The following is a 25,321-nucleotide window of genomic DNA, read 5'->3' on the forward strand; positions in this document are numbered from 1 at the left end:
CTTGGTTTTAGGATTAGGGTTAGAATTAGGTTATGGTTAGGGTGAGGGTAAGGGTTAAGGTTAGGCATTTAATTGTGATGGTTAAGGTTAGGGTAAGGGGCTAGGAAATGGATTATGTCAATGACGGGTCCCCACAAAGATAGTGCCACACACTGTGTGTGTGTGTGTGTCTGTCTGTCTGTCTGTCTTTGTGTGTGTGTGTGTGTTAGTGTTTGTCAGTGTGTGTTGAGGTCAAATGCACTTGGCTGGTAACTGGTCTTGGATGGGAGATAGAAAACACTGTTTTAACAAACTCTCCACTGCTGGAAAAAAACAATCTCAGTCTGGTCTGCATCTCACACACACACTCTGAATGGGTCTAGAAGTGGTCAAAGCCAAACGTTTTGATGTTGAATCCTGCAGCTCATTGCTAACATATCTGTTTGTTCACGCATGGCGACTTTGCAGTGTTCCACATGCGTTCATCCACATCAGAGCCGTAGCTGAAGCCTTACTCTGCATCCATCCAAGCTCTTTCATTGGACACTGGCATAGCCCCGCGGCTCTGAGCTTTAGAAAACACATCTGCGCATCCGATTCCACTTTGCTTATGACAAACATATTTGATTTCAATGGAAAAAAGCATGGAGAACACAAGGTTGATGGCGGTCCAAAACATGTTTTAAAGAACAAGACGAGCTCCGGTATCCTACAGACAATGTGGGTTTTTATCGATAGAAAAGCTTCCTTTTGATTTTATAACTCATGCTGCTGATAATGTATTATATAACATCATGGTTACGCACACTCAGGATTCAGTGCATTGTTTTTCCCCAGGCTTTGTATATGGTAGAGTTTAGTCCCAGCCAAAAGAAAGTAACAGAAATATGTCATTTGGGCTTCTCAGATCACCGTGTGGAGGAATTAAATGTAATGTAGAGAGAGTTGAAGGACTATTATCTACAGTTTTTTATATATGTATCTATTTCTAAGCATTTTCCAAAAACAAACCATAAGTCTATTATCATAATGTGTCTATTACCTTGAAACTTCAGCTCGACAAACGTCAAACATGCTCGAAAGTAATGATCCATTATAGTGGAACATTTTAGTTGGTTTTTTTTTAAAGTTTGTCTAAAATTTGATTGTCTGTCCCAACAGCTAATGGATGCAAAATGTTTCTTAAACAACTCTAAAATCTCAGATATCACAATATTTTTAAAAAGCCCAAAGGAGACTTTTCAGTTGGGTTCCCTATCTGCAGTATGATATGGTGATCATGTAAGTAAGATAAAACATACATATATAATAAGGTGCCAACTTGTCTGCCTGGAAGGTACTGTAGGAAACCAATATAAACATAATCATCACTCCACTGAATGGGCGATTTCACCAAACCATGTTTGACAACACTCCTACTCAAAAAGCGATAATTATCTCTTTACACATTGCTCTAGTAAAAAATGTGGGCCTCACTGTATGGAAATAATAAAATAATAATACCCTAAAAAAGGTAAATTTAAGAAGATGTGTGAAAATACCCTTAGGCCTCAGAGGGTTAATATTCTTACGTGCCATGTTTTGGTCGAGGATTACATTCGGTCTGACAGCGGTCGGTAACTAGTGCAGCTGCTGCATCTGTGTTTCTGCTTGTTTGAGTAAATGGTGCAGCGCTGCAGGACCTCTGTGACAGCCTGGAGGTGTGGAGGAGAGAGAGGCAGGGCTGCAGTGCTGCCGCGGCTGGCAGAGAGGCCTCTCGCCTGGGCCTCAGCTCCACGCCAGACCCCCTCTACCCCTGCAGCTCAAACATCCACCTTCACTTAAATGCGCGCACACACACACACACACACACACACACACACACACACACACACACACACACACACACACACATATATACACCATGTCTGCTCACATACCAGGCTCTTACCCTAGAGCTATGGGCCCCTAAACATATAGGGAACTATGGGCATATACTGGGTACCAGCTGGTTTCAATGTGTGAGGAGCACCAGGGTCGGTCTTAACGAGTTTGTTCATGTCTTCTTCCATCTTTCATTAACACACCTTCCTTCCTTCCCTCTTTATTAACAAGGGGTTAAATGGTATACATACATAGATTTAATGGTTTGTTGTAACCTGCTGAGACGCCAGATGGGCAGAATTTGCTGTAGAGGGCGAAGTTTAATCTAATCTAATTCGTGGCAGAATGTAAAATTTGTTCATGGACCACGTCTTTTCTTAAAGTAGTTGTAATAAATGTTGTTATAATAACAGTGGATCAAGTAACTGTGTGTATGTGATGAACCCACCGGAAATTATCACCCGACTTGGCAGTATTCCCTCAGTGTTAAGGAGCGTTTTAGCATCTTTCAGCTCATTATTGTATTTTGTTCTGACACAGAACTTGGAACTGTTTTGGTGCACTGCAGAGACATGTTCTTAGTCAAAACGTGTCACATACGGATGATTGCTATCAATCATCACAATGGGAAGGACAAACCAGCAATTACTTGCTCAATAGGTCAAAATAGACCAACTAAATCCACAAAGAGTGCAAAAAGAGTTCCACAACCTGAGAAATTAGTGACCGTTCTCCTGTAGGTTCTCCTTTTATATATTTTGAATTCTGAATCAGAATCCAACATGTGTGTGTACAGATTGAATTAGGTGACAATAAAGATCAATAATGTATGAATTTACTGTACCATTATACAAATCCCAATTCCAATGAAGTTGGGACGTTTTATAAAATGTAAAAAAAACAGAATACAATGATTTGCAAATCCTTTTCAACCTATATTCAATTGAATACACTACAGAAACAAGATATTTAATAACTTTATTCCAATTCTTGCTTGATGTACGACTTCAGTTGCTCAACAGTCCAGGGTCTTCCGTATTTTGCGCTTCATAATGCGCCCCACATTTTCAATGGGAGATAGGTCTGGACTGCAGGCAGGCCAGTCTAGTACCCGTACTCTTTTATTATGAAGCTAAGCTGTTGTAACACGTGCAGAATGTGGCTTGGCATTGTCTTGCGGAAATTAGATGGGGACGTCCTTGAAAAAGACTTGAATTTTGCTTGGATGCCAGCATATGCTCCAAAACCTGTATGTACCTTTCAGCATTAATGGTGCCTTCACAGATGTGCATTACCCATGCCATGGGCACTAACACACCCCCATACCGTCACACATGCTGGCTTTTGAACTTTGCGTTGATAACAATCTGGATGGTCCTTTTCCTATTTGGTAAAGTGTGCCTAATTATGTATTTTCCGCGGCATGTTCAAAAAACGCCCGTGACAGTGCTCCTCTGTTTTGCGTTGGAATTTCGCAGTCTGCGCTCAGCTCAAGTACCTAACACTTTGCTACAGTGCAATTTACGGTATAGTGGGCTGAGAAAGGCGCTGATTACCCGATGAACTGCAGGTTTGGTAAATATGATGTAAGCTAAAGTATCACAGCGTGCGCTTTCTGCGGGTTGGCCATGGCGCTGATAACGCTACATTCGCAAATGTACGTACATCTGGCCCAGAGTTTGTAGTTTGTAGTTTAAACATACGTCAGGAGATGATATTGAGGCCCCGACTATAGATGCATTTTCATTTCCAGATAACTACTTATTTGAGCGGTATCGTTTTTCTTCCCAGTCTATCAGTTATGTAGCCTACATAACCTTATCCGTCCTCATATCACTAACGGCACCCATCGTGGACATGCTCTACATCCCAGCAGATTATTTGTGTCGCATTACGTTTTTTTTTACAAACGGCAGTTTTCTTTACAACATTGGTGATGTGGAGCATATTAGTAAAGCCACTGTAGCAAAGCACAGAAGACAGAAGCAGTCGGAAGAATGTGACTCGCTCTGAAACATGTTTTTAAATGTTTTTGTAGTGTTCCCTGGACACAAACCAGTAGGAGCCATTAAAAAGGAGTTCCACAGTATTGCAGATGAATGATGTAAACCCTTTGAAATAAGATTATGAATTATAATGCCGGTAATGATGGAGCTGCAGCCTCAGAATGGGATTAGTAGGCCTAGGACTTTTTCACCCGCAGGATTGCACCTAAATGAAATAGATTATAGGTTCAATACCATTTCACCAGTGAAATGAATACACTATATTGGAACTTATGCATTTACTCTTGTAGCAATTTTCTCCCACGTAAATTCTCTCTCTTTTGCAGCAGCCGCTTTGTTGCTTTTTTAACAAAATATATGTTCAAACTCGCTGTATGTGCGCATGAGTATTTTCCGCTGACCAGTTATCATTGCTCCATTCATGCTGCCTTTTTATGGTGGTGGTGCACGTGCTTAATTCTGAGTGAACCTACTCTGAGTTGATTGAACCAACTCAAATCAGCTGTTCTGGAACCGAAAACTCAGTTTCCCATCTCAGGGTAAATCAACTCAGAGTTCAGGGTTAGACTCAGTTTGTTAAACCTCCTTCCTGAAACGGGCCCCTGTTCACCTGTGGAATGTTCCAAACAGGTGTTTTTTAAGCATTCCTCAACTTTCCCAGTCTTTTGTTGCCCCTGTCCCAGCTTTTTTGGAACGTGTTGCAGGCATCAAATTCAAAATGAGTGAATATTTGCAAAAAAACAAAGGGTTACACTTTACTTGAAGGTATCTACATAAGAGTAACATGACACTGTCATGAACGTGTCATAAACATTATAAACAAGTCATAAACATTTAAGACATAACGCTTCTGTTATTAAGTGTCTTTGGTTTTTGTCATGACAAGTTAGGGTTAGGGTTCATGTGTCATGACAGTGTCATGTGTTCATGACAGTGTCATGTATGTAGATACCTTCAAGTAAAGTGTTACCAAACAAAGTTTATCAGTTTGAACATGAAATATATTGTCTTTGTAGTGCATTTAATTGAATATAGGTTGAAAAGGATTTGCAAATCATTGACGTTTTACACAACGTCCCAACTTCATTGGAATTGGGGTTTGTAGTTTCAACATTTAAAGTAGTAGTTATTTGTGGGATTTAAGTCATTTATAGAGTCTTTTGTCTCAGACCTGAGCTGAACGCGTAGTGTGTGTGTGTGTGCGTGTGTGTGAGAGAATAGGCCTTTGTGGTCGAGTTGCAGACCACTCGATTAAATCTTTACACTGCTCGAGCTAGAAAATGCTTTTTATTTCCTTTTTCAAAAGTGCATAATCTTTTGCTTCCGCCACCTACAGTTTTCTCTTTATTCTCCTATTGTGCACTGTACAGTATATTGGTAAAATGCCATTATATGACGTGTGATGTGTGTGTGCTCTCTACAGTTAGCGTCATTGCGGTGTGTTTTACTGCGCCTGTTTTAACACATGCACATTAAAGTGAGCGCAGAGCACAATGTTGGTCTGCTTTAAGACGGACCATAAAACATTAAACAACATTATTATCTTAATAATACCCAATTAGGCTCGTACACACACACGCACACACACACACACACACACACACACACACACACACACACACACACACTGCTCACTCTCTCCTACAAACATTAACGCTCATTATTTTAAACTTTTCACTGTTGCTAGAGAACCAATACACACTTAAACAAAATCCTGTTACCGACTGTTTCAGACCTGGAGGAGAAAGCCTGACCCTTTATGATCAATTATCTGTATGCAGTGTACTTTGAGAACAGAGAGTGAGCACCTGTACAGAAGGAGCAGCTCACCTTTGTTCCCGGTGTCGCCACTAGAGGGAGCTGGAGGCCAGACTCCAGTCAGATGGGTAGAAGTTGCCTGGGAGAAAGGAAGCTCTCTAGTTCACTTTAAAGAGGGGGAACCTGGAGTGGACTCAGCAGACTATAGCTGCATCTCATGTTGCTTAAATTGCCTCCTCGAGTCCTCCACTTGCCTCCCAGACTGATCTCATGAAGTGGCATATGTATGACACGCCAATTCGTATGCCATTATTGGCATGTTATCAAGACGCATACTCGCTTTTTAGCATGTTTATCAACGCCGTTTGGCCTCCATTGACTTGCATTACCTTGCGATTGTGTGTGAATTGACGGCGTTGCGAGTTGTATGAAAGGGCGAAAATCCACGTAGGGAGGTTGGTTGGGGTGGAGGATGGGTAAAACACAGGACAATCACCCAGGAGAGCGGGGCTCGCGTCCCGCGTGTCACGTTTCCTTCGTGTCCCATGTGTGACGTTTCCTTTCCACTTTTGTTGTTTTCCTAAACCCAACCCTGTTCTTCTTTTCCTAATCCCAACTGGTTCTTCATTTCCTAAACCCAACCAGAGCCTCGCGATAACACGTAGCCTCGCAATAACACGCCACGTGACTTTAGAAAGTGGCGTGTATGTTTACGGTGTGACGTTGCAGACTGCCGTCCGCTGTATACAGTGTAGACATACACGCGGATATCTCAAAATGCGTACAGATAACATGCCACTTGGCTTAAGAAAGTGGGCGTGTATGTTTACGCAAAGTCATGATATCACGTTGTACCTCCCTTTCTCGCGTCTTAGTCCCTCCCACCCAGGAGGCACGGGAGAGACGCGACAAAATCACGGGAGGAGAGAGGCAACGAGCAAATGTGTTTTAGAGGGATGAGACATCCTTTCCTCGGAAGCATCAGATGAATTTGTCAGCTGTATGGGCCGAGTTAGCAACTTCTTCACCTGCACGGCTACCGGGAAGGCTGCTCTCTTGTATCCTCGCCTATAGCTCCTCGATGATCCTCCTCAATGCTCGCTCGTCGGCCCTCGGGGGCGTCCTTCACTGAGGAGGGACAGAACAAGTTCTGGTTCAGCCAAGGACCGAGGAGTCAAGGAGCTATCAAATAATAGGGGTGGGGCAAAAAATCGATACAGCATAGCATCGCATTATTTTCCATGGCAATACTGTATCGATATACGCCAAGTATCGTTCTTTTATTATATATGTGTTGGTCAGTTTGTCTGCTTGACAATCCCATTTTGCAGCAATCCAATTGAAGTGAGATGAACAGAGAAATGTATCTTTTTAGGTAAAACAGATGTTGACAAAGTTTCCTTTTGGGGACATCATTTGAAATTGGGAAAAATTTGAAGTTGGGGAAAAAGGTAATGAATTGCAATATATCGCGGAATATTGCAATATGTTTAAAATCGCAATAATATTGTATCGTGACATAAGTATCGTGATGATATCGTATCGTAAGGCCTCTGGTGATTCCCACCCCTATCAAATAAGGGCCATGAGATGCAGCATCTATATCCATTTAAGAGTATTATATACCTGATATGATGTATTGCAGTAGAATATATTATGTAATACTAGGGCTGGGCAATATGGAGAAAATCAAATCACGATAATTTAGAGATATAGGGTTGAGATAGATAGATAGATAGATAGATAGATAGATAGATAGATAGATAGATATTTATCCCAAATTGGGAAATTTCAGTGCTACAGCAGCAAAATGTCAGACACATACAGAATATAGATGAAATAATAAATAGGATAGAATACAAGAACAAATATTCAATATGTCACGGACCCCCTGTGGAAGATCTCTGGACTAAACAATAAATCAGAGATTGGGGCTCGAGTTTGAGACTCGGACTCGAGTCGCACTTAAGTCGCAGGCATAGGGACTTCTGACTTGACTTGAGACTCGTCCTCAAAACACTTCAGATTTGACTCGGAACTAATTATTTTTAGGAAACCTCTGACGAGCTGACCGTAACCTATAACCTACCTACGTAACACTTGAACCTGAACGGTTATTTTTTCCTTATTTGTGGAGTGGGTTGTCATTCATATCTTTTGAAAGGGCCAAATCTACCTCTTCTAAATATTGGGAAGGGGGGGGGGGGAGACGATAGATCCCCTGCTTCCCCCGTGATACTTTATTGCTGTTATTACTAAGTCTCTCTTCTCTGCCCTCCTCACCCTTTTTTAAACATCCATCTGTCTTTTTCCGTCGCTCCCTCTTTCTTTGTTTTTCTTTTTCACACCCGCAAACCGTTACGCCAGACAACTCCTCAGTAAGGAATCCAAGACCACTGCTTAATCACTCCAACACGCACTTACTGTATACACACCCACACACACACTTATACATATACATATACACACACACACTCATGAAGAAAAGCCATGTGGAACAGGTGTCTGCACACACAAACCGGTGAACTTTACCAGAATGTTTGCACTGAGGGGTGGGCAATCGATCAAGCAGGGCGTGACACACACACACACACACACACACACACAGTATTTTTACAGGGTTAATTTGAGGAAATGGCAGAAGGTTGTAGACTGGCTAATGAAAGAACTGATTCAATCTCACCTGATTGTGAGGCCACAATCACACACACACACACACACACACACACACACACACACACACACACACAAACAACTGTATTAATCAAGTGATCCAGTGTAGAATAACAGTCCTGTACTGCTGACATCTTTCTGTCCAGTGTTTCCTCTGGATTTTTTTCAGCAGTGAGGAGAACGGTTTAGGGTTAACTGATCCCCGACCGAGAAAGGAGTGCACAGGCCACGAAACACTATTGGCACTATTGGCACACTAATCAGTCGGCAACAGGCGGTGACAGTTGATGGTAGGGGAAGACGGGGGAGGCATGTGAATGTGCCGGCCGGCCAGTAGTTATCTGTCCGTGAATCTGGGGGGCGGAGCTTCTGAAGGGCGGGGATTGTATTTGTTTGGTAGTTGAGTTCAAATATCAACAAACTTTGCGCATCATCGCTTACTGGACCTTTAACCCTCGTGTTGTCTTCCCGGCGACTATGCAACCTTTGGTTTTCCTGGGTCAAAATTTAAAACTTTTTCTTCAGCGTTTTGGTCGTCTTCTTTTGACACTTTTCCCGACGTTTTTGTCACTTTTTACGATGTTTTTGTCGCTTTTTTCCCCAACGTTTTTGTCGATTATTTGCGATCTTTGAAGCTTTTTTGTCAATTTGTAAACATTGTTTAACTTTTGTTTCTTAAATGCTATAAAATTGAATTAAACACCCAAATTTAGTTAAAGTAGTGAACTGATCATTTATTTATGAAGAGCGTTGTATGGAACCATCCACGTTGTTTTTCTTCGACAATTTGTTTGAAAGAAACCCAAATTTCTGATATAGAAACTTTGTAAAATGGGTCAAATTTGACCCGAGGACAACAGGAGGGTTAATCAAATTATTTCCCATATTGCTATTTTCCAAGCTGTCATATTTCGCGGGTATCGCATTGGAACACAGCAGTCGAGGCTTTCGTCCCCGTTTGTCACTCTGAGTGGGGAGAAAATGCTGTTCTCGCGCTGTTGCTTATTTGGTTGTCATGACTTTGCGAGCGATTTGACGTCTTGTCACTGTTCCAGTTGCTCGTTCTCATGCCAATACTGCATTTTTGCAAATATATACCTTATGCCACAGTATATCGATTTATAGTATGATAATCATATCAGTAGATTAGATCTATATGTTAGTATATCACTGAATATGGCCAGAAGTATCTGGTCGTTTTTTTTTTTTTTCAGTTTCAATAAAGGGAAATCTTAATCGTTGATACAATACTTGGCTACAATGATATTTTAGGCAAAACGGTGCATGGCATCTTTGTCAAGGCTTTGAACACTTTATTCAAAGCATTAGGACATTTAAAAACAATAAGCTGTACAAAAAAACTGAATCAAATCATTATGATTAGATTTTAATGAACCACTTTTTATATTATACATACATTTATGTACATTACATAATACATAAAATTTTCTCCATAGAAAATATATGGACGTTGCCTAAGGCCTTGAACTCTTCTTTCCTTTCCTCCCACTTTACCCTCTCTCTCTCTCTCTCTCTCTCTCTCTCTCTCTCTCTCTCTCTCTCTCTCTCTCTCTCTCTCTCTCTCTCCTTTGTCTCCCCTGCTCAGGGTAAACAAAACCTTCTCACTTGTGTCCTATCAGTGAAAGTCCATCCCTCCATCCTCCCCGGAGATGAACAGAGTGAATGAGCTGAGGAGAAAAAAGGAATGACAGACAAGAGAAGCTGTGTCATTCCTCCTTATCAGCCTGTGTGTGTGTGTGTGTGTGTGTGTGTGTGTGTGTGCACGTGCGCGGTTGCGTAGGTGTGTGCAGGTATGTCTTTTTTACTGTGTGTGTATGTGTTCATTTACACTCCACACATTCCTCCTTACTAACCAGATCCCCCGGTCCAGACCGCCAGAGAGGCCCACCTCGCTGCCTGGTGCGTCCCAGGAGAGGTGCTCTGACCGGGGCAAGGGGAGAGGGGAACAGTTGAGGGAAGGGTGGGGGGGTAGGTAGGCCTGGAGCTTCCCACTCCACAGAAAGAATACTGTAGGAGAGGAAGGTGAAGAGGAGGCCAGGGTGGTGAAGGAGAGGAGAAAGAGAGGGCAGAGGAAAAGAGGCCTCAGAGGTGGCAGGAGAAATCCCTTTGGAGTGAATTACTGCTGTAACATTATCTGCCATGTTTTCTCATTCAGCCTTTTTCTTTTCTTTTGATTAACAATTTTTGAAATAAAAAAATACAAGACATACAACACCCCCCAGGTATTTTTATTTATTTTCAAACGTGTGGTCTCCGGCTACAACCGACGTGAGGCAGTTTATCAGGTGTCATGGCGCTCCCTCTGGAGCCACAAATACTTGATACAGTAGTACTCCCCAAGACCTGTAAAATGGCTTTGATGTGGGAAATTTGGGGAGTTCCCCTTTTTAAGATGTGTTTTTTTTTTGGCAAACTCTAAGAGGAATCTAAACAAGGACTTATTAACATGATATGCAAGTCATTTCTCAAAAACTAGAGAAATGAAATGAACAGAACCCATTGAATTGTAATAACACCCATGATAAATAGTAGAGAAGTGAGAAATGAACGACGAGAAACAAAGGTGCGAATGATTAATACATGGATCAGATGTAAAGGCTACGAAACACAGATAACAAATGAAGGAGAAACCAGGGTTGCAGCTGCAGATTATGAAGTGAAAGAAGCAAAGCCAAAGCCATGAGAACAGTTTGGAAAATGAACAGCAGAGTAAATAAAAAATGGAAATCAGTTGGGCAATGGGAGAGGAATATTCACACGTCTTCAGATTCCCGTCTGTACGCTCGGGGGATGAGCACATCCCGGGTAATTTCAACTTTTCTTTTTTTTTTTTCCTCATTTGTTTTCCTCTTCCTTCTTCTTTATCATCTTATTCGTCTTCTCTCGCTCGTGTCCATATTGCATCAGGCGGTCCAACCTTCCACTGAACTCTGAGCAGTCTGTTTCCCATACACACCGCTACCTGAGGGACGGCCCTGTGCGTGTGTGTGTGTGTGTGTGTGTGTGTGTGTGTGTGTGTGCCAAAAGAGCCTGACTGACCTCGTCTTGTGAAACTGTGAATGAATGGATGGGTGGAAAACAGAACAGAAGAAGAGGGGATGATAGGCGTCAGGGGTCTGAGAAACTCATCTGTCTCCGACACACACACACACACACACACACACACACACACACACACACACACACACACACACACAGGGTCTCCAGCCTCAATTGAGCGTCAAGAGATAAACCTGCTCTTTCCCTTATCTGGGGAAAAAAAAAGAGGAGCAAAAAGAAGAAGGGATTCTCTTACAGCGAGGAGACAGTTTTTATCTCCTAACCACCCCTCTTTAAGCCTCTCTCTCTCTCCTATGTCTCCTCCTGTCTTCCTCTCTTTCTCCCAGCGTTGTTCTTGGCCTCTCTGGTTACTGTTAAAAGGGCGAAAGAAAGGACAGAGAGAAAAGGAGGGAAGGGAACCATGAAGGAGGACAAAGAGACCACTTAAATTGCCCAAAAGGAGACTGCTGTGTGTAAGCGTGTTTAACCTCCCTCTCCCCCCCCTGTCCTTGTTTTTTGGTTTCCCTTCCATCGTGCTCCTCTTGTCTCTCACAACACTCATCCTCAGTCCATCTTCCTCTTCTGAGTGCTTCTCTTGTCGCCTCCCGTCTTTGTGCTCGTTGATTCCCACCTGGAATCTTCCAAACAAGCCGAGTAACAGAACGTCTTCACCGTTTAATCATCTGTTGTGAGGTGTTGTTGTGTTACCCGTTTACCTCAACTTGCCTTGTAAATCCATCCCATAAACGTCACTCTGCTCACTGTGGGGAGAAAAGTACGTTGGCGTATTAGGGCAGGTATAAAAAATTAGGGGGGGGGGTAATGTTCTGAGAAAAAACTCAGAATTTCCAAGATAATGATCTCTGAGATAATACAGACATAATATTTTGGTAGAAAAAAATACTCAAATACACAAAAAATCGTGTGTTTTTTGTCATTTGTTATGCCTGCAGTGGATGACCTAATCAAATTACTTTGCAACCTGGTTTAGCAACAAGGAAATACTCATGATTTAAGCCCAGAATCACCATATTATCATAATTGTGCAGACTTAAAGACATATAGCCATGAAATGGGCCTATTCAGCAGAAAACAACATACAGATTTGGATGATTTGGACATCTCACGCTGCCACGAGCACGAGCCTCATGTCCATGAGTACGCTTACTTCTGCGCAGTGATACGGTTGATGGGTGTAGTTCGGTAGAAAGAATAGTTCCTACATGAAACTACTTACAACCAGGCCTATGGATTATCTTGAATAACCCGGACGTGATTTCTGGAAAGAGACATTGCTGTTGAGTTCTTTTGGCGCTTTGAGCTCCACAAGCCGAGTACCATCTAGTTCCATTATATTGGAGAGAAGACCAACACTGGGCAACTCACAGCAAAACTATCTAGATTGATAAATAGCACTGTAAATAAAAGGAAAACTTAGCATTTTTGATTGACTTGAAGTGTTGTGGCGTTTACTTATTAAAAATGGCATCTTTTGTATAACAAAACCATTCAATCTTCCATGTTTTATCCCTAGCATCCAAAACATGGGCAACATACCACAGAAAGTAGCTCAGCTTGCCAAACTTTAAGGGAAATGTTTTTGACCAATCACGTTACAGAGCTGATAGTTGCCCGCTGTATAAATTGTTGTTGTAGCATGTCTATGGCTCCTTATGGTTGTTAAATATGGACCTTACTGTAAATTGGCTTTCCATGGTGAAATGCTTAGGCGGCCATGCTGGAGTCTGTGTGTGTGTCTGTCTGTCTGTATATACGTTTATATTTCAGGCATTTAGCATTAACATTTTCATGCAGTGTGTGTTCGTGAATGTGTTTAAGTCTGTGTGTGTGTGTGTGTGTGTGTGTGTGTGTGTGTAAAAGTCCCCTACCATGTACAGTATAAGGCAGCTCCCAGAGCCCACTAATGATCCCCTCAAGGCTTAATGGTGCCAGTTAACACGAACACATGTCTGAGGTCACACTCTCTCTCTCTCTCGCTCTCTCTCTTTCTTTCTTTCTTTCTTTCTTTCTCTCTCTCTCTCTCTCTCTCTCTCTCTCTCTCTCTCTCTCTCTCTCTCTCTCTCTCTCTCTCACACACACACACAAACACTGCACGCCCTCAGGGGTACCGGAACACCAAATCCTGCTAATACACATTCCAACATACAGCAACATTCAAAACAGGTCAAAGGTCACAGCCGTTGGCACCTTGTTTAGGGTTTTACAGCCCTACACACACACACACACACACACACACACACACTTTCTTAATCTCTCTTTTCTATGTATTTCCACCTCTCAGCTCTTTCATTTCCTTTATTTTTCTTTAGCATTCTGTCTCTCTCAGTGTCCACACACACACACACACACACACACACACACACACACACACACACACACACACACATACCTGTAAGGTCTTTTTTAATAGCCGTGTGTGTTGTCAGTAGTGTGTCCAGGGCCAGTTTTTTACAGTTCTGTTCCCATGGCTTTACCGTCACAGAGCAGGCCCGTGGGCCAACTCCAGTGGCTGCCGCCGCGCCGCCATGGAAAATCACTCTGTCGCTTCCTCTGAGCTCAAGAAAACAAGGAGCTGGTCGCAGCAGCAGCTCGGGGGCGAGGTTAAAGGATCATACCTGTGTTTCTAAGTTCGTATTTTTTTTTTTTTAACTTCCAGTTTGCCTCTCCTCTCCTCCTGCTGGTTTCTGTGCTCTAGTTAGTGTGGTCTGCTTGTTTTACGCCTCTAGAAGCCGTTTGCTGCTTTCACTCCTAACTTTAGGTTATTTCATAGTTGTCGTGTTTAAAAGTTGTCATTCTGCAGCAACCCGTTCTCACTCGCCAACTCGTCAAATACTGACACTTTGTCAGTGGCTCTCAGCGTCGGATACCCATGCAAAAATCCCCCTTTAGCATCTGTACAGGACGCACCAGGCAGAGCAGCAGCTCGGCCGCAGCGCTGTAAGATGACGTAGTATTAAGAGAGAGAGATAATGGTAGCGAGTAGTATGAACTCCACGTAAGGAGACAGGTTGGGGTGGTGGATGGGTCAAACAACACAGGACTTTCACCCAGGAGACCGCTGTTCGTGTCCCGCATGTCACTGAAACGTACATTTTGTAACCTCCACCCACGATCTTTTCCTGGACCTAACTGTCCCATTCTCGTGCCACATGTCAGTTAAACGTACGCCCCGACCCAGAGCGTCAAAAAGTGACGCCGAGAGTCCCGACCAAGCGCGTCTAAATATGACGCTAACGGAGACTTTTGGCGTCAATAACAAACGCCAAAGGAACCTGACCAAGGTTTTTGATGCGATGGGAGTGAGAATGTGTTGTCTGCAGACTTGCATCAAAGTCTTGAGGGACAGGTAACGATAAGAAAAAGCCCTGAATGCTGTCCAAGATTCTTGTTGGAGCACTGAAATCGTACTTGGCATCAACTGCTCCATTCATGCTTTCCCATAAGTGGCATGCATACAGTACATTAGCTTTTTGGCTACCACCTGAACATATCTAACCTCATTATATTGTGCTAAGCTTCTGGTATTTGTTATTTACTTTAGATCTAATGTTTATGAATGTGTTTAAACTACAATTTAGGATTAGTTCTCCCAGCAGAACCTTTGTTGCTGTTCGGATTCAGATCAAACACTCACTCTGACTATATCAGATGGAGCTTACAAGTAATTGTGGATCGAGATAGGCTGTAACGAATCAAGTATAACCTTATGGAAGAGTAACACAAATATTTAGCCTGCACCAAAACTGTGGAACCAAAAGAAAATTCACAGACAATTTAAGCCAAATCTAACATTAAATACGAAAAGGAAAGAAAAAAAAAAAATAACGTCTGGAGACATGAAACTGAGAGACACTCAAAGCAAAAACACTGCTGCTGTAAGGTCTGTGAAGGAGGCTCTGAACTGGATTATCAAAGCCCTGGAAGATGTTGTAACATCCCCGGTGTGATCAATAAAATGATTCATAATGCTGCTTATGGAGCCACTTTTATGATTCATTCTTTTTTTTTTAAATGGAATTTCTGCTTTATTCTGTTTATTATGGGAAGTGTCAGGAAATGTGCGTGCGCACACACACACACACACACACACACACACACACACACACACACACAGTATATACACTCAGAAACACAGAGATACATGTGGTTGGGCCACTATCTGTTTTTCACTTTATTATTAACCATATTGCTTTCATCAAATATACTAATGAAGTCAAATTTAAAGTTTGGTTTAGGTTTAAATTTAAAGTTAGATAACATGTAGCTGTAAATTGTGTTTGAATGTGAAATTAAATGTTGAAATGCAAAATAAGTACTGACTAATACAAGAACAGATCGACAAATGGGTACATATATTTCACATTAAGTGCCAACTGTCATAATTTAGGTCAGAATAAAATGTCAACAAATACTTGACATTTGAAAAACACCAGTTGCCAAGCGCTTTGGAGGAGGGTCTGGCTAGTCCACACAGCATTTCGGGATGGGATTAAAACATGCTCTGGTTTATTGGAATTTCTTTTAACCAAGCACATTCGTCAAGGGCGGTGCTAAGCGCCGGACGGAGCCATGGCGCCTCTGCAAAATAGCCTCGGGAAGGAACTTGTTTGTGCACGTTCAAAAGTTGTTTTAGTCGTGCAACAGAAAACTCAGATTGGACAGATAGTCTAGCTAGCTGTCTGGATTTACCCTGCAGAGATCTTTAAAATTCCAACACAAAGAAAGCGGAAGGTGACGGACATCCGGCAGAATTTCCAGCGGCACCGGAGCAATCCCAGAAGGGGAACGTCGTGGATATAGACTATAGTCATGTTTCCATCTAATTGTCAAGCGAATTTTAAGCAAACTTTTAAAATGTCGCAAAGAAAAAGAAAATGCGAATTAGAAGCGTTTCCATCAACTGCTTTAGGGTGAATAAACTAGACTGCACTTAGCGTAGTTTCGTCACAAGTTGACGTTACACATGTTTGTAGATTGCAAACCGGCTTGCTAAATCAAAGAGTTTAGAGCTAAGTTCTTTGGCTAAATGGAGAGGGGTGGCATTGTACAAGTTGGCCACCTGTGCAGAATACAGGGTTGTGGCAGAGACATTTGGTGTCAGCGACACAACCGTACACCGCTGTGTATTCGCGGTGTGCAGGGCCATACGATTCAAGCTGTTGAACCAATTCATCAATATATAGCGATGTGGCTGAGGCACAGACTATAGCGCACCGCAACTCCACTACGCACCTTGTCCCACAAGTGTACGCCGCACTGGATGGGACCCATTTCCCGATCCAGTCATGTGAGTTACATGTTCGCTACGTCACAACTTATTCGGCAAAGCTGTTTGCATCTCCCATTTTTGAAAAAGGCAAAAACTACCTCAAGCGAGCGTAAAAACGTTTTTTGCGAATTTGAGGACGTTTTTTTGAATTTTGCCGTTTCCATCAACATTTTCTAATGCGATACTTCAAAATGCGTATAAAAATATGTTGATGGACCCCACTATTGATGATGCTAATGTGGCTAAAAAAAGTACCCGGTACACACTTCGATTAATGATTAGAAATTGATGTTATCATGGGCGCCCGTTTGCTCAGTTGGTAGGGATGGCGCCCATATATAGAGGTTTACTCCTCGATGCAGCGGCCACGGGTTCGATCCGACCTGCAGCCCTTTGCTGCATGTCATTCCCCCTCTCTCTACCCTTTTGTCTTCAGCTGGCCTGTCAAATAAAGGCCTAAAAATGCCCAAAAAAAATCTTAAAAAAAAAAGAATTTATGTTATTTTATATATATATATATATATATATATATATATATATTCAAATAATGTCAAATGTGTTCAGTGTGTGATGATATAACTTGTACATTATCATTACGCTAATATTCATAACAAAGCATTTTCAACCCACATACCGTGGACCATTTTCATCATCAGCTGCTACAGTTTATCAGCTATAAATCTTGAAGTTTAACTTTTACAACTATCAACTAAAAACTACTGGAAACTGCTGCCTAACCTAGAAGAGAATTAGAGCTGAGACAGTAATGTGTAGCCGATTATTTAAATATAAAGCGCTGTGAATCACAGATTTCAAACCCAAATAAAATGTTACCGTATGCCTCATAATTTTTCCTACAATGGAGAGGTCCGTTTCCGAACCCCTACAATTCCCCCTCGCTCCCTGTAAGTGTCTCTGGATGAGACACTGAGGACTTAAAGTAAAAATGGAAAATAATCTCTATGTCTCGAGCAGATGTGGTGGCTCTGGTTTCTTTGTATTTTATATCAAAACCCTGGAAGCTGCCACAAACGATGGCCCGGACCTGGCGTGAGATGTAAAACTCTTAACGACAATGTCACTGGCTCCATTTAATAACGTATCGCTCGTTTGCTTTGAGCCCAAGCACCGTATCTGTAACATTTTAATGTACTTTCATTTTTCTTACAGATACTACAGATATTAACCCTATTATTTTTAACAGATGTCGGCTGTTTGAGTTTCAAGGCGGAAAATCTTTTAATATCAAACCCTTGGAACTTGGATCAAGCCGTGCAGGTCTATCGTGAGCCCTGGCGTGCGCCGTTAAACGATCAATAAAAATATTATTCGAAAAAAAATATCAAAGGCTGCAGAAAGATGGAAAGATGGTTCTATGAACTAAACTGTGTTTTGTTGCCGATCACAGTGGAATTTATTTTCCTGTCGCACTAAATCTCTAAATCTACACCTTTCCAACCAGACCAGCCCAGTTTTGATGATCCATGACCCTCATATTACTGTTTATTAATCCCTGGAACACAAGGATTCCTGCACACAAGACTACATTTTTCTACTTTTCATATTTTCAATGCAACCATATGTTTGCAAAAAATAAATAAAACAATCTAATCGCATCTGTAGAAACATCTAGATTAGAATCTTCAGGAAATCAGATAAAACAATCCTACAAAGACTGAGCTACAGCCGAACTTAGAGTGTGGCATTTGTATCTCCTGTGTAGAAATCTGCATTTTTCCAGCACTAATTTGCAGTTCCATGTTTCATAATCATCCTGATGCTTCTGTATTTTCAGACAGCAGGCACATGTGTTGTGTTCAGTCTCATCAATTTCACGTTAACCCTATGAGGACGAAAGACGCACAGGCGCGTCCAAACGATGGTTGACAAAACTCCCACTCAAAAAGCGATGTGACAAAATTTTTATGACAAAAAATTTTGACATTTATTTACTATTTGAATCACATATAACCTCAGACTTTGGTAAACTCATTTCAAGCACCGAAACAATTCGTACAACACATCATAAGTTAAAGTTTGTTTTCAAAAGAGATTTGAGGAATTTCAAAAAGCCAACGTCAAGCACCTTTAGCGCCAAATTATCTCCTTACACACTGCTCTGGGACAGCTGTGAGTCTCACTACACGGAAAGCTGAGTTTGTTTTGAACATTTTGATATGATACACATGGGGATCAGTTATATGCAAATACCTAAGAAAAAGTTAAATTTAAGAAGATATGTGAAAATGCCCTTAGACCTCAGAGGGTTAAGGCTCTCTGCTTCACAAGTTATGTGACCTTTCCAGGCTACTCTCATTATGTTTTACTGAAATGCTTAACAGTGAGGGGTCAAACCTCTTCATCCATTGCTGTTGTTTCACTGGTTTCTCTGTTTCAGTTGATAGCTTGAATAGGAATTTCACTTGGCAACATCTCATTTTGTCTCAGGACGTGCTGTGATTGGCTAGGTCTGGTTCTAAGTGGCTGAGGGTTGCAAGCAGGGCTGTAAAATAACACGCGCCAACCTGACAAATGCAGGTGAAAATTCATTTTGCCGTGTAAACATTATAAATTTACTAGCCAATTTGGCTGGTCATGAATGAAGCGTACAACACTGCGTCTGTTTGAATCGGCAGGCTGCAGAAATGTTGCCAGATTGGTCTGTTTTCCCACTGAGAAATTAGGACGGTTTTGTGTCAGTTTGTGGCTTGTGAAAACACATTTTTTAAAGATTCTTTTTTTGGGGCTTTTTTCCCTTTATTTCAGATTGACAGTGGATAGACAGGAAAGGTGGGAGAGAGATGGGGGATAATGCGCAGCAAAGGACCGCAGGTCGGATTCGAACTCGGGCCGCTGCAAAGGCCTCAGCCTACATGGGGCACATTCTGTTACTGGGTGAGCTAGAGGTTGCCCCGTGGAAACGCATCTTTATCTGGCAACACTGCTTGTAGTACTAATCCTACATTTCCCATGAACACGATGTGGTGACGTGTCGTACAACCGTTGACTACATGCGGTATCGATTACGAGCTATGCTAAAACGGAGAAGAAATTAAAGTAAAGTTAGTTTGGAAAAAAACAAACAAACGTGGCTAGTGGAGAATCTGATTGGCTGGTAACTTTTAAAAATATACTAGCCACGTTGGCTGGTGATCAAAACAGTTCATTTAAAGCCCTGGTTGCAAGGCAAAGCTGCATGCTCAGCATGCTATTTTTTTAACGCTACACTGATCCATTTTTTATATTTACAATGGCGCAAATGACTAAGTTATCACTTGTTTTTTTTGGTGATCCAAACACAAGACAGCTGAGACACACCGCCATTCACACCAGTGTTTTATCGTGCGTGTCCCGTGCACAGTGATTCTGTCCACACTCAATCGCCAGTCACATTAGCGGTTGTGTTGGTACAGCTCAAGAAATCGCCGCCAGCCGACACTTCGTCCAATGGGCAAGTTATAAAGGCGTTGTCGTGCTCTATAAAGACTTCAGACAGAGATTGCAGTCTAAGTCACAATCATGTACATCATGTTAAGCGCATAAGTGGAAAACTAATTAAGTTGAAGCCTATAAAGACACTTTGGTTAAAGGTTGTTGCTGGCAGTATCAACAGATAATTTGGTCAAATTGGAATCATATACAGTATACGGTACGCCTGAAACACTGAAACTCATCCAAGGTAGACAAGGTGTGGGTAGTGACAAAACATAACTTAAAAACTCTAAAATGCAATCTGAGCTGTTTTTTTTTTTTAAGCATGCAATCTGAAACACATTTTTAAGCCAACCCATGAAGTGGTTGTGTTGGAACAGCTGGAGAAATCGCAGTCAGCCAACACTTCGTTCAATGGGCAAGTTATAGAGTGTTGACGCGCTCTATAAAGACTAGGGCTGCACAATATATCGGTTTTTTTTTTGTTTGTTTTTTTATCGTTATTGCGATATCAACTTGCCCAATAACCACATTGCGAAAATGCTGCCACATACCGAAAAAGACACTCAGACCCAGGTTTTTTAGTGTTAGTTGAGAGAAAATATCAGTAGAAAACTGCACTTAATAATGTAACAGTCATTCTTTTTTTAGTGCTGCCTTTATATTCAATTCAATGTTCAATTTGTTCAAAAAAAGAATGTTAGAAATGATTGCCTTTCATTTGTTTTAAATTCAACAAGCAATTTGTTGTATTTGTAGCAGAATACTGAAAGCAGCAAAAAATAGTATCTGTTTATTTATCGCAAGTAATATCATTGTCGCGATTTTCAGCAACTTTACTGCATATCGCATATTTTCCTCATATCGTCCAGCCCTAATGAAGACTTCAGACAGAGGTTTCGGTCTAAGTCACAATCATGTACATCATGTTAAGCGCATAAGTGGAAAAATAATTAAGTTGAAGCCTATAAAGACACTTTAAAGGTTGTTTCTGGCAGTATCAACAGTTAATTTGGTCAAAATGGAATCATATATAGTATACGGTACGCCTGAAACTCATCCAACGTAGACAAGGTGTTGGTAGTGACAAAAACACAACTAAAAACACTAAAATGCAATCTGAGCTGCATCATACATTAAATCTGAATCACATTTCAGCCAGCCCATAAATGAGGTTTGAATCTGATCTGATAGGATTGGATTCTGGGTGTTTTTTTCGTGCGGACTTCATGAAAAAGTTCTTCCTCCAGCTGGACTGGAGCTGCCTGTCTAAACCTTGAGTAAATGTCCTTGAGCAAGAAACCCAAACCCAAAGTGACCCGTAATCCCTACTGCCCCCACAAACATTGCTCTCTCTGGTTTAGAATACCTGCGTGTTGCAACTAACGCTGGAAAGCCACGCCAACAATACAATCATTTTCATTTAGAAGAACTCTGGCTTGATGAATTGTAAAGGCAGCTAATTATTTTTGTGATGTCCACTTGCCCCTTGATTTACTCTCCTGGACCTGACTTCTAATATTTTTAGGTCCACCTTATATTTTTTTTTACACAGAGCTGGTGGTCCACTCTTCATCCGTGATTTATATGCAACTCAAAAGCCCAAATGAAAACAACCAGTAGGGTATAGATTTCATGCTAACTGAGAAATACGAGGCTAAAAAATTAGACTCTTGGCGTATCAAACGGCGTCCCAAACACGATAAACACCAATTGTGCGTCACTGTCTCACTGACTGGTTTTTACAGCGTTTTGGCGCTTCAGATTGCCATTGAAATAACCCAGATCATCAAATGTAGTCTGGTATGGTGTCACGAGTGAAACCTAAGTCCAGTTTTAGTAGTGGAGGTATTTCCTCTCTTAACAGGGCTGTCAGAGGGAATTACTTTTTCCCCTTAGAATAACCCTGATATTGAATGGTTTTATCATCAACACGGCAACACTGGGTGTGTGTGTGTGTGTGTGTGTGTGTGTGTGTGTGTGTGTGTGTGTGTGTGTGTGTGTGTGTGTGTGTGTGTGTGTGTGTGTGTGTATGTGCCTATAAGATAGAGAAAGAGGGAAAAGTAACTACAGAGAAACTGATAGAGCGAGAGAGAGAGATAAATAGGTGAATGTGAGACCTAGAGACAGCCAGAGGGTGGGTGTGTGGTTTTGTCATTAGTGTTGAAGGGTTATTATGGGTTGCCAGACTGACTGGCCACTGCAGTAACAATGTGCTAATGCATGTCTGTCTTTCAATTCTTTCTCTTTAATATTTCTTTCTCATTCATTCTTTTGGTGTTCAAATCTTTAACAGTGTGAAAATACTCCATTACAAGTCATTTGTTCTGCATTTAAAAGTGTGTACTTAAGTACAGAAGTAATAGCGTCAAAGTGTAATGAAGTGATACGTCTGGTGATGTTTTATATTTTTCTTATTGTCAATAAATCCCATGAAAAGGCTAAACAGCAACAATGAATTGATTGTGTTTATTAAAGCCAGATATAGCTCCTTTCTCTGTGCCATAGAGCTTGATTGTTGTCCAAAAACCATTAAAAACACATCAATGAGCCACGCTGTTGCACTGAGCGACATGATCCTTCAATACCATGAACACACACACTGGAGTTTATTTGGACTCAGTCCCACAATGCACACACCGTTCTGCTGCCACAAATACTCTCTAGTGCACCATATGTGGATTCATCCACCGCTGAAAATAGTCCCCAACAAATGCGTATTTCCTCCTGTTTGAGTAGCATTTGATAATAACTACAGTGCCCAGCTGTTTTGGGGAATTACTGATCCTTTAAAAAAAATGATATATTTGAGAGCCCCTATTTAAGATGTCTCAGTAGGAACTAATGGGATTGGCTCTACAGACTGGGAGTATTTGTTGAAAATAACACAAATACAGAACATGCTAGCCTTATCCTTTATGCATAACAAGTGAAAATACTCATTGTGTAGACTAGTCCATTTCACAGTTATATATAATAGAGCCTGGCCAATACTGGATGTTTGAGGCCCATGCAGATATTGATATTTAAGAAATACATTAAGTAAAAATACATTGGCCAATATTAATGTTTAACCAAAGGCATGGCATGAAATGTTTTCATTCATTTTAATTTGGTTATTAAATAATTGTGAGCAAGTTATGTCCTGTACTATAGCAGGACATTTGACAGTTGACAGATAAACTTGTCAATACTGCTGAAAAAAAACTTTTTAAATCACCTCAAATATATCCTCTAATATTGTTTAATTCTTTTTTTGTTACTTTGCTGCCAACAAAGACACTAATATTGATACATTTGTAATAAGCTAATATTACTGACTGTCAGTAATACCGCCAGCTATCTAGGGAGGTCCTGGGACATGTCTGCATTTATCTAAAAAATTGTTGAATTGTTGACCGACAAAAATTTGGGGAAATAAAAAACCTCCAGCAAGATGACAAAAAAAATAGTCTAATATATTTTTTGGAAAAAGGCGACAAAAACTTCAAAATAACCAACATAAACGTTAAAAAAAGAGCAGCAAAAATATCGGAAAAAGAGACAAAAACATGGAAAACACGACAAAAAATTCGGAAAAAGCAAAAACCCAGTTTTGATTATCGGGGGTGGTTTTATCCCCCCCCCCCTCCCCTGTAGAATTACACCTATGGTTTAATCTATAATAATGTATTGTATTAAATAAACGTTTCAATCTGTAAAGGAACTACAACTGTCTGAAAATGTAGTAGACTTGACTGGAAATAACTGTGAGTGAAGTACAAGAAAGTAAATGTGTTTGGCTACTCTCCTCCATTGTCTAAAATGGAGGCACATCTCTCCTTTTCACACTCCAGCTTCTCTCACTTTGCATCATCTGTTCCTCCCAATATCTGTAGTATCTTTCAGTCTTCCCTCTTAGACTTTTAAATCTCTCTCTCTCTCTCTCTCTCTCTCTCTCTCTCTCTCTCTCTCTCAGCCTGTCTCGGGGTCTCTCTATCATCTCTGCGAAAGAGATTGTGAAAGGCCACTGGCTTACGTTTAAAAGGGATTTGGCGGCTGGAAAGAAACGTTTGGGAGATCAAGAAAAGAGGGATTGGAGTATTAAAGGAGAATCCCATGTACGGGTTGATGACAGACTGACCTGAATATGAAAGAGAAGATGAAATTGGGGGGGAGGGGGGGGGGGATAAAGAGTCCGAAAAAGCACAAGAGAATAATGGTATAAAGGGGCTGATGAAAATGGGAAGAAAAGAATGGGAGGAGGAGAAAAAAAGAGTTTTTTGAAGAGCGCTTCAGAGAATCCCATCAGTTAGTAGTTCATGCTGATTGGACTTTTATAGGCATTTCTGAGGCTAGTTCATTGGCTGAGAAAATGCCGATTTGGGCCAATCCTGGGCTTTATATAATGGTGCAGAACAGAATGTGTGTTTTAGGGGAAAGGGGAGGTATGGGTCAGGGAGAGGTTCATAAACTCATAAGCCGCCCTTTTTTCCTCGCCGTCGGTGTATCCCAGAAACCAGAGAGGGGTTGTTGCAGAGTTCGAGACGATGTCTGGTGAAACCACATTCTAATGGAAGGATGAGAGTTTGATCCCCTAAAGCAGGGGTCTTCAACATTGTTTTAAGCCAAGGATCCCTCAGTTGAAAAAGAGATGGAGCAGGGACCCCTTACTATATATATTGTAGAAAATTGAGTTGCATATTAAACTGGGCCTACAATTAAGTGTAGAGTGTCCTAAAGCCTTTATACATACCTTTTTCTGGTGCATACAGTACCAAGCTATTAACCCTTGTGTTGTCCTCCCGGCTAAAAAAAAATGTTTTTTCAGAATTGTTTTTGCATTTTTATTCCAGGCTTTCGGCACTTTTGTAGACCTTTTTGTCGCATTTTTTCGTCACTTTTCCATCCCTAACCTTTTCCTGTGCCCTGGAAGTGCCCTTAAGCGAGGTGTTTAATATATCCAGTGTTGGTATATTTAACAGCAGAGAAGTGTAGGTTCTGGGCTGCTCGCAGGTGTGAAATATGTATCAGAGTGATGAAACGGTCTGCTTTCGCTAATACCTTTTTATACCTTTTTTTTTTTTTTTTAGGGATGTGGGATGGTTTGTTAAAACCTACAGATCACCTTTATTGTTACCCGTTAAGCTATTAAAGTGGAATATCATGGGAGTTCTGCCCGTTTGCCCGTTTTTTTTTTTTTTTTTTTTCCTGATGACTAACTAAGATTCCTTACAGAATGTCCAAAAAGGTCCTCTATGAGAATTTGGCAACCGGCAAT

This window comes from Sander lucioperca, chromosome 17, assembly GCF_008315115.2.
Source record: "Sander lucioperca isolate FBNREF2018 chromosome 17, SLUC_FBN_1.2, whole genome shotgun sequence".
Lineage (NCBI taxonomy): Eukaryota > Metazoa > Chordata > Actinopteri > Perciformes > Percidae > Sander > Sander lucioperca.